General features: G+C 45.5%; 1 long non-coding RNA gene across 1 annotated transcript; it reads right to left on the bottom strand.

Moving 5' to 3' along the window:
• Positions 1-3,913: 3,913 nt before the first annotated feature.
• LOC107109086 lies at positions 3,914-5,811 on the bottom strand. Its single transcript, XR_001482464.1, has 2 exons — positions 5,762-5,811; positions 3,914-4,435 (listed from the first exon to the last, which is right to left on the bottom strand). It is a non-coding gene; the product is annotated as an uncharacterized LOC107109086 (long non-coding RNA).
• Positions 5,812-8,553: the final 2,742 nt, after the last annotated feature.

Raw genomic sequence — 8,553 nt, 5'->3', positions numbered from 1 at the left:
TTCCCCCCTTTCTTCATACCTGTAGAAAACACATAGAATTATAGAATCATAGAGTTGGGAGGGACCCCCAGGGTCATCTAGACCAACCCCCTGCACAAGGCAAGAAATTCACAAATACCTCCCCCCCACACACACCCAGTGACTGTGGTCTCATGCCCAGAAGAGTAGAAGTAATATGTGGAATTCAAACCAACATGTGGATCACAAATCTATATTATATTATGAATTTATTTGAAGCACTTTTATGCTGCCTTTGCGCCCAATCAGGGTCAACAAGGTGGTGAATTTAAAAAAAAGATAAAATCATAAAATAATTCTATTAAAAATACATAAACAAGCAGCATTAGAAGTAGGGCCAGTAACAAGTATTCGGGGTGTGCCAGATTAACCAAAAAGTCTTCATTTGCCAGCAAAAGGTGCTGATAGAGGGCGACAGATTAACCAGTCAGTACCGTAATGCCCCTGTATAATTCAATGGTGAGGTGTAACCATGTGTGCTTGTAACTGCATTGTCTGTACTGTGCTGCTGCTATGTCTGTCAGATGTCTGTGTATTTGTGCATTTGGGACTCAGGGATTACTGCTGTGTTTGCTGCTGTGTTTGTATGGCTTGCCTTGCAACTCATGCTTGCCTATGGATGGGCAAGGCTTGGGCTGCCTGGACTACAGAACACGTGCTTCCCTGCATCTTCCCAGCATGCCTCTGGACAAAGAAGACCAGTGCCATTATGCCCAGTTGAGACACTTGGAGAAACAACAGGCTTTCCCACCATTGCTGAACTGTGGGAAACCATGTAACTCTTCCTGCTATCTGGTTTGGCATCACAAAGAAAACTTCCTTTATTGCCCGTCATGGAGCAGGCACATCTCTGCAAGTCAAAGGTTGCCAATGGAAACAACGGTTTCACACCTGGCCACATGGCTCTATCTTTGAAGTTAGGGCAGAGCATCTGCATATTGCCCCCTTCCCCTCGATTAGGACGTCGCAACTCTTTAGCCTATAGCCATAGTAAAGAGGACTGACGCTAAGGGTTTATTGGCCTTAAGCCAAACCCAAAAACTAGCTTTTAAAAAGAGAAACACAGCCTTTGTTTCTCTGGTTAACCCATCCCTCCTTACCTTGCAACTTAAGTACTGCAGGTGATTCTTACTGCGTTCCCGGGAATCGCGACCCGAGAACCCGCACATGGCTTGGCTGGACCAGTCCGTGTGTTTTTAGAGTTCACCCGCTGATCCTTAAGCTGCCCCATTTCTTCTACGAGGAGATTTCTTCTCAGCTTGGACCTCAGAGAAGTATAAGCGATAGCTTGCTGTGTTATCCCCCTTGTCTGTTGAATTTCTTATTTTCCTTGCTGATTGCTTTCTATATACTATTGTAACTAAGGAACTTGTGTGATTCTGCGTGTGCATCTGTTTTTCGTATGCTTGAGAACTGCTTAGTAAAAGGCAACATTTATTCATTAAACCTAGTGTGTTGTCTCACTTCCTGGGAAATAGAAGCGTTCGTTGGCCAATCTGACCTCTGTATACACTGGAAAATTACTCACGCCACGCCCACTGTCGTACATAAGTCTGACTTGGGCATTCGGAACCGTCCTTAGAGGAGGTCTGGTATCAGAGGTCTCAATTGAAAAAGAGATTGGATTTATACCCCGCCCTTCACTACCCAAAGGAGTTTCAGAGCAATTTACAAACTACTTTCCCTTCCCTGCAACAGACACCCTGTGATGTAGGTGGGGCTGAGAGAACTCTGACAGAAACTGCTCTTTCTCAAGAACAGCTCTTATCAGAACTACAGCTTGCCCAAGGTCAACCAGCCAGGTGCAAGTGGAGGAGTAGGGAATCAAACCCGGTTCTCCCAGATTAGAGTCCGCGCTCCTAACCAAGAAGAAGAAGAAGAGGAGATTGGATTTATACCCTGCCCTTCATTACCCAAGGGAGTCTCAGAGCATCTTACAAACTCTTTTCCCTTCCCCTACCCACAACGGACACCCTGTGAGGTAGGTGGGGCTGAGAGAGCTCTTGACAGAAACTGCTTTTTTTTCAAGAACAGCTTTTATCAGAACTACGGCTTGCCCAAGGTCATCCAGCAGGTACAAGAGGAGGAGTGGGAAATCAAACCCAATGCTCCCAGATTAGAGTCCACACACTTAACCACTACACCAAACTGGCTCTCAAATTGGCCTCATCTCAGAAATGATATGATAGCATTGAAAAAAGCGCAGAGAAGTGCAACTAAAATGATTAAGGGGATGGAACACCTTTCCCTATGAAGAAAGGTTAAAGAGGTTAAACAGCTTCAAGAGGAATTGTGTGAAGAGAAGTAGAGGAGGAGGAGGAGGAGGAGGAAGAGATTGGATTTATACCCCGCCCTTCACTTCCCAAAGGAGTCTCAGAGCAGTTTACAATCTCCTTTCCCTTCCCCTCCCTGCAACAGACACCCTGTGAGGTAGGTGGGGCTGAGAGAGCTCTGACAGAAACTGCTCTTTTTCAAGAACAGCTCTTATCAGAACTATGGCTTGCCCGAGGTAATCCAGCAGGTGCAAGTGGAGGAGTGGGGAATCAAACCCGGTTCTCCCAGATTAGAGCCCGCACACTTAACCACTACACCACACTGGCTCTCAGTTTGCGCTGAGTTCCTTGAAAAATGGTGCAGTCAAAATGGACAAATGGACTACCAATGGGGGTTTCAGTTTGCCATGGAGCTGGTAGGGTTGCAAGCCTCCAGCAGCAGTCTGGACATTTCTGAGAATTACAACTCATCTCCAGACTACAGAGAGATCAGTTCCCTTGGAGAAAATGGCTGCTTTGGAGGGTGAACTCTATGGCATTATGCCCTGAGGAGGACTCTTGTCTCATTATTCTTGGGCTTCACCCCAAAACTGTAAAAAAGTATTTTCATAATATCCAGCCGGTACCTTCCTGCCCTTAATTTAGACCCATTATTGTGAGTCCTTTGGTATGATGACCTTTCATATGATGGCATAAAAAATTCTAAGATACATGTTACTGTCAGCTACGCTGCCATAAGTGTTGGGGGTGGGATGCTTGCATGCCCTGTGTACCAAGTACCACTGCATTCCTTCTTTGCTTCTGTAATACTTGCTTATCTATGGCCTTGCAGGTGGTGTGTGGTGTCTGGGATTCAGGGAACCGTGGGAGCGCTTTTGGTTCCCAGCTTCGGCTCTAACGGCCTGGGGCTCCTTCTCCCGCACACGGGAATGTGGCTAATTGGCCTAAGGAAGGGGTGTGTGCATACAAATACCTTATATCCCATTATGCTTGTAGGGGTGACACCATTCTTAACAGTGACTTTGTTACTGCATCTATAGCTCTGAAATAAAGTATAACCTTTCTCATAAGCGTGTACTCAGTTGTTGGCTGTGGAATCTGACCGTTACAAAATAAAGTGATTTGTACTCTCAATATGCCGCTGTTAAAATGAAAGTTAATCTATGCAGTAACCAATCTCTTGTACAGTTGAGGGTTACTAAAGATGCAAGATTAAGAACTAACAACAACAACAAAAAAGTGTAATCAAGCATAAAGGGCCATACCAGTAGCAATTCTAGTCCCACGGCCCATTGAATTTTACCATACCATGAAAGGTTTCCATGAAACCATGGCTCCAAAAAGCATGGGGCATTCTCTAACTGAGTGAGACAATTCTTCTGTCCCTTTAGCTTGTGACCGGCCAAATTCCTCCAGGCATGGTATCCGTTTATGGGGGCAATTCATCACAGGAAATGACCAAAACAGGAACCAGAAGCTATGATGCAGGGAGGACTTTATTTTTCAAAAGATAAATGGTACAATTTCACAATCTGATGTTTCGGGTGCCAAATGAAACAAATTTCTTCATTTACCATAAACAAAACCAATAATTTAATGAGAGGAAAAAACGACCCCTTCTATTTTGTTTTTTTTTTTTTTTTTTTTTTGCAACATGGGAAACCAATTCCCCGCTGAGAAAGTGGGGCAAGTCAAACATGCATTACGGGAACTGAACTTGGATTTCTAACTCTTGGCTCTTCACTCTTTGGAGGGTTGCAGGTCTTGGGCTCAGCATTAGTAGCAAGAGTAGCAATCACTCTGGAATCTTGACAGTGGCTTCTGGAAACACTTGGTTGGAGCCTTGGGAAGGGAAGTGTAGGATACGTTGCTGATGGGCGGGCAGTATGGAGCACAAGGGTTGCATATGTTGCTGATGGGTGGGCAGTATGGAGCACAAGGGTTGCATACGTTGCCGATGGGCGGGCAGTATGGAGCACAAGGGTTGCACTGCTCTATGCACAGGGGTCGGTCGGCGCAGTACATGGATGGCCCTGGAACCTTCACCATGAAAGGTGGTGGTTGGATGGACACGGTCATGGGAGGACAGCTTGAGGAGCACTGGTTCCACTGACAAGACATCTTTCTTCTGCTGGTGCGAGGACCTGAAGGAACATAACAGGGTGGTAGACAGGAGTTGATGGAGGTCAACAAAACAGGAGTCACAAAATACCGTGGTGTGTGTGGGCGGGGAATGAGGATGTCATGTCTCACTGACAGAAATCCTTCAGTCACCAGATGTGTCTGCAGGTTCCAAGCCTGGACAGTGCTTAACTCCAATTTGTGTTTTCAAGAGACCATGGGCCTGACTACTTACTGCAATTCCAGATGTGACATTTCCATCTATGGTAGTCAGGGCAGTGGCTCTCATTTTGCCAACCCCTTCACTTCCAAGGAGGCATGACTGGCTGGGCTTGCTGTTCTCCAGTGTATTGTATGGCTCATTGGGCTACTTAGGAAAAGGGCAACCTGCCCTCCAAGCCCAGGCATTTGGCCCTTCTGCTTACCCCCCCCCCATCTCTGTGTGTCTGTCTGTCTGTCTCAATAGAAAAGAGCAAGAGTCCAGTAGCACCTTAAAGACTAACAAAATTTGTGGCAGGGTATGAGATTTAATGAGTCACTGTTCACTTCTTCTGAAGTATCTGAAGAAGAGAGCAGTGACCCATGAAAGCACATATCCTACTACCAATACTGTTGGAATGCTCAAGGATATTCCATGTCACTTCAGTAACCCATGAAAGCTCATATCCTACTACAAGTACTGTTGGAATGCTCAAGGATATTCCATGTCACTTCAGCTACTTCACAGAACTCACTAGGGCATTGAAATCCGCATTTGAAGTGCATAAGAACAGTACCAAAAATTGCTTAGCTTTTCTTCTGGTTCTACGTTCTCAGTCATATGAAGTAAACAGTGAGGCTGAGATCTTGTTAAGCCCAGTTAAGAACATAAGAATGTAAGAAGAGCCCTGCTGGATCGGACCACTGGTCCATCTAGTCCAGCCTCCTGTCTCACACAGTGCCCAACCTGTTCCTCTGGATGGCCAACAACAGGGCAGAGAGCCTGAGGCCTTTCCCTGATGTTGCCTCCTGGCTCTAGGATTCAGAGGCTGACTGCCTCTGAAGGTGGAGGTTCAGAAGAGCCCTGCTGGATCAGACCAGTGAGGGTCCATCTAGTCCAGCATCCTGTCTCACACAGTGCACAGCCTGTTCCTCTGGACGGCGAAGGACAGGGCAGAGAGCCCGAGGCCTTTCCTTGATGTTGCCTCCTGGCTCTAGGATTCAAAGGCTGACTGCCTCTGAAGGTGGAGGTTCCCTTCAGTTACGAACAAACAAATAACAAACAAGAATACTAGTCTGGAAAGATAATCAAGAACAGTTTCCAAGTCTTTGTGTAACGGCAAGTCAAAATCTATCTCAGCAAACCTTACCTGGTTCTCCAATGGAAAGAACTCAAGGGAAGAATCTCTGTATCAGGAGCTGCTGGTGTAGGAGGCTCAGTGCGGTGCAGGTTTTTATACAGTCCTTAAAGTTGGTTGAGCCAATGATGTGTTTTGTTTTCATAAGTCTTCTATATAATTTCTGATATTTTTTTTTACCTCACATGACACCCAATTTGCAACCCATGATTTCACTCTTACTAAATTTTCATCATGATTGCTCACCTGGTTCCTTTCCATGGAGTCATGTACGGGAAAAGAGTTTCGGAGCATCCACTCTTAAAAACAGTTTCTGAAATCTTGCCTGAACTGAACTTTGAAGAAAAATTATTTTATTTATTTTACAACATTTGTTTCCCACCTTTGTGCCCTCACAAGGGCCATGACGGCAGTGAATAGATTAAAATACACATAAGAAGAGCCCTGCTGGATCAGACCAGTGGTCCATCTAGTCCAACATCCTGTCTCACATAAGGGGCAACCAGTTTCTCTGAATGACCAACAGCAGGGCATACAGAGGCCAAGTCTTTCCTCTGATGTTGCCTCTTGGCTCTGGGATTCAGAGGATAAGTGTCTCTGAGTCTGGAGGTTCCCCTCAGTCACCACGGGTAGTAGCCACTGATAGACTTATCCTCCATGAATCTGTCTAATCCCCTTATAAAATCATCTATGCCTATGGCCATCACTATATCCTTTGACAGCAAACTCCATATGTTACTCACTCATTGTGTAAAGAAGTATTTCCTTTTGTCTGTCCTGAACCTACTGCCCATCACCTTCATTGGATGCCCTTGAGTTCTAGAATTTTGGGACAGGGAGAAAAAAAAACCCTTTGTCAACTTTCTCCACCCCATGCATAATTTTATAAACCGCTATCATGTCCATAATAAAACCACATTTTAAAACCACTAAAACCAGAACTAAAAATAAGTCCTTTAAATGGTTTTGCAAGTTTGGAGAAAGCATTTGAGGAAACCACAGTCTCTTTAAATGCCTTCTCCAAGCCCTGTCACTGGAGTCAGTGTGTCTGCCGACACGACCCCCACGAAGACACCTGAAAGGTTCGTGGGAGGTTCATGTGGCTCGTGAGGGCAGGATGGCATGAACCACAGTTTGTGAACCATGAACCTAGGGTGCAAAATAAGCTGGGGCCGGCCCTGCATGAACCATAGTTTGTGAACCATGAACCTGACCCTGGTTTGTCAGGAATTTAGGTTTGTGAGCGGGTTCATGCCCACCCCTAGTTGAGACTACTGAGAACAACTTAGCACAGACTCCTCCATAAAAATTCCTTCTCTAGGACTGGTCCAGGAAGGCGAAAACACTAGGAGAATTCACATCTTGAACTTTGCAAGGATCAATACTGCAAAGGAGAAATGCCACTGCCTGGGAAATTTGGAGAATCATAGAAAAACCAAGATGCCTGATGGTAAGCACCTGGACATGAAAAACAAGATGAATTATCCAGAGCAGGGGTGTTTCGTAATGCCTAAGAATCTGGGATTTGTTTTACCATTCCAGAACATTGTAGATTCCAGAACCTGCATCGATGACTTTGGTGTGCATTTTCAGCTCGGAAATTTTGCAATGCACACTCCTAGTGTTTTCTTCCAATGGAACGAGATACTTAACTACTATTGTGTAGATAAACATCTGCCCTGCTTTAGCCAAAGTGCTATCCAGTTGTTGACTGCTATATAAGATCTGTTGAACGCTGTTCCATGGGACGGTCTAAAGAAAATGCATGGGACTCTCTTATTCTGTGCCCACTTCCAGTCATGCTGAAGGTAACTTTTTTCATTGCTGATACATGTGTTCACATAAAGACCCTCTCCTCTTCTGTAACCATGCCATCCTAAAAGCAGTTAGTATGTCTGCCGTTTACAGTTCTTAACAGAATGAGTAAGAAAGGAGAACTTTCAAGAGGGAATTAGATAAGCATATGGAGCAGAGGTCCATCAGTGGCTATTAGCCACAAGGTATAGATAGGGACTCTGGGGCAAGTGATGCTCTGTCATCTTGGTGCTTGGGGGGGGTCAACAGTGGGAGGGCTTCTAATGTCCTGGCCCCACTGGTGGACCTCCTGATGGCACTGGTATTTCTGGCCACTGTGGGATACAGAGTGTTGGACTGGATGGGCCTTTGGCCTGATCCAACATTGGCATCTCTTATGTTCTTATGTTCTTATGTTCTTATCCTCTGGCTTTTAAATGTCAAAAGGAGGGGTGGGCACAAATGAGGAAATTGGAGGTTCTTTGGAGGTTCAAGGTTTTCACAAACCCCAAACCTCCAACAAACTCCTCCATTTGCCAAACTGGTTCATGGTTTGGGCAGTTTGGGGAATTTGGCCCACCTGAAAGTGAGCTCTGAAGGCATTTAAATGCCTTTGGAGCCCACCTCCTGGTTGGGTCGGCCCAACTGAGCTCCAAGAGTGAGCTCTGAAGGCTTTTATAGGCCTTCGGCGCTCACTCTGCCAGCTCTGAAGGCTTTTATTGGGCTTATATGCCCTGATATGGGCAGGTGAGCAGGCCTCACAGGGAAGTGGAGTCCAAAGGCTTATAAAAGCCTTCAGAGCTCACTCTCAGAGCTCCAAAGGTCTATAAAGGCCTCAGAGTTTGCTTGCTGCCCACCTGCTCTTCTGTCCATGATCACATCTGAATGGAAGGCAGAGTCAAAAGGGCAAAGGCTTATAAAGAAGAAGAAGAAGAAGAAGAAGAAGAAGAAGAAGAAGAAGAAGAAGAAGAAGAAGAAGAAGAAGAAGAAGAAGAAGAAGAAGAAGAAGA

This window comes from Gekko japonicus, unplaced genomic scaffold (assembly GCF_001447785.1).
Source record: "Gekko japonicus isolate JY-2015 unplaced genomic scaffold, Gekko_japonicus_V1.1 scaffold3021, whole genome shotgun sequence".
NCBI classification, from domain to species: Eukaryota; Metazoa; Chordata; class Lepidosauria; order Squamata; family Gekkonidae; genus Gekko; species Gekko japonicus.
The sequence above is the reverse complement of the archived record's forward strand: the minus strand, read 5'-3'. Positions and strand labels throughout refer to the sequence as shown.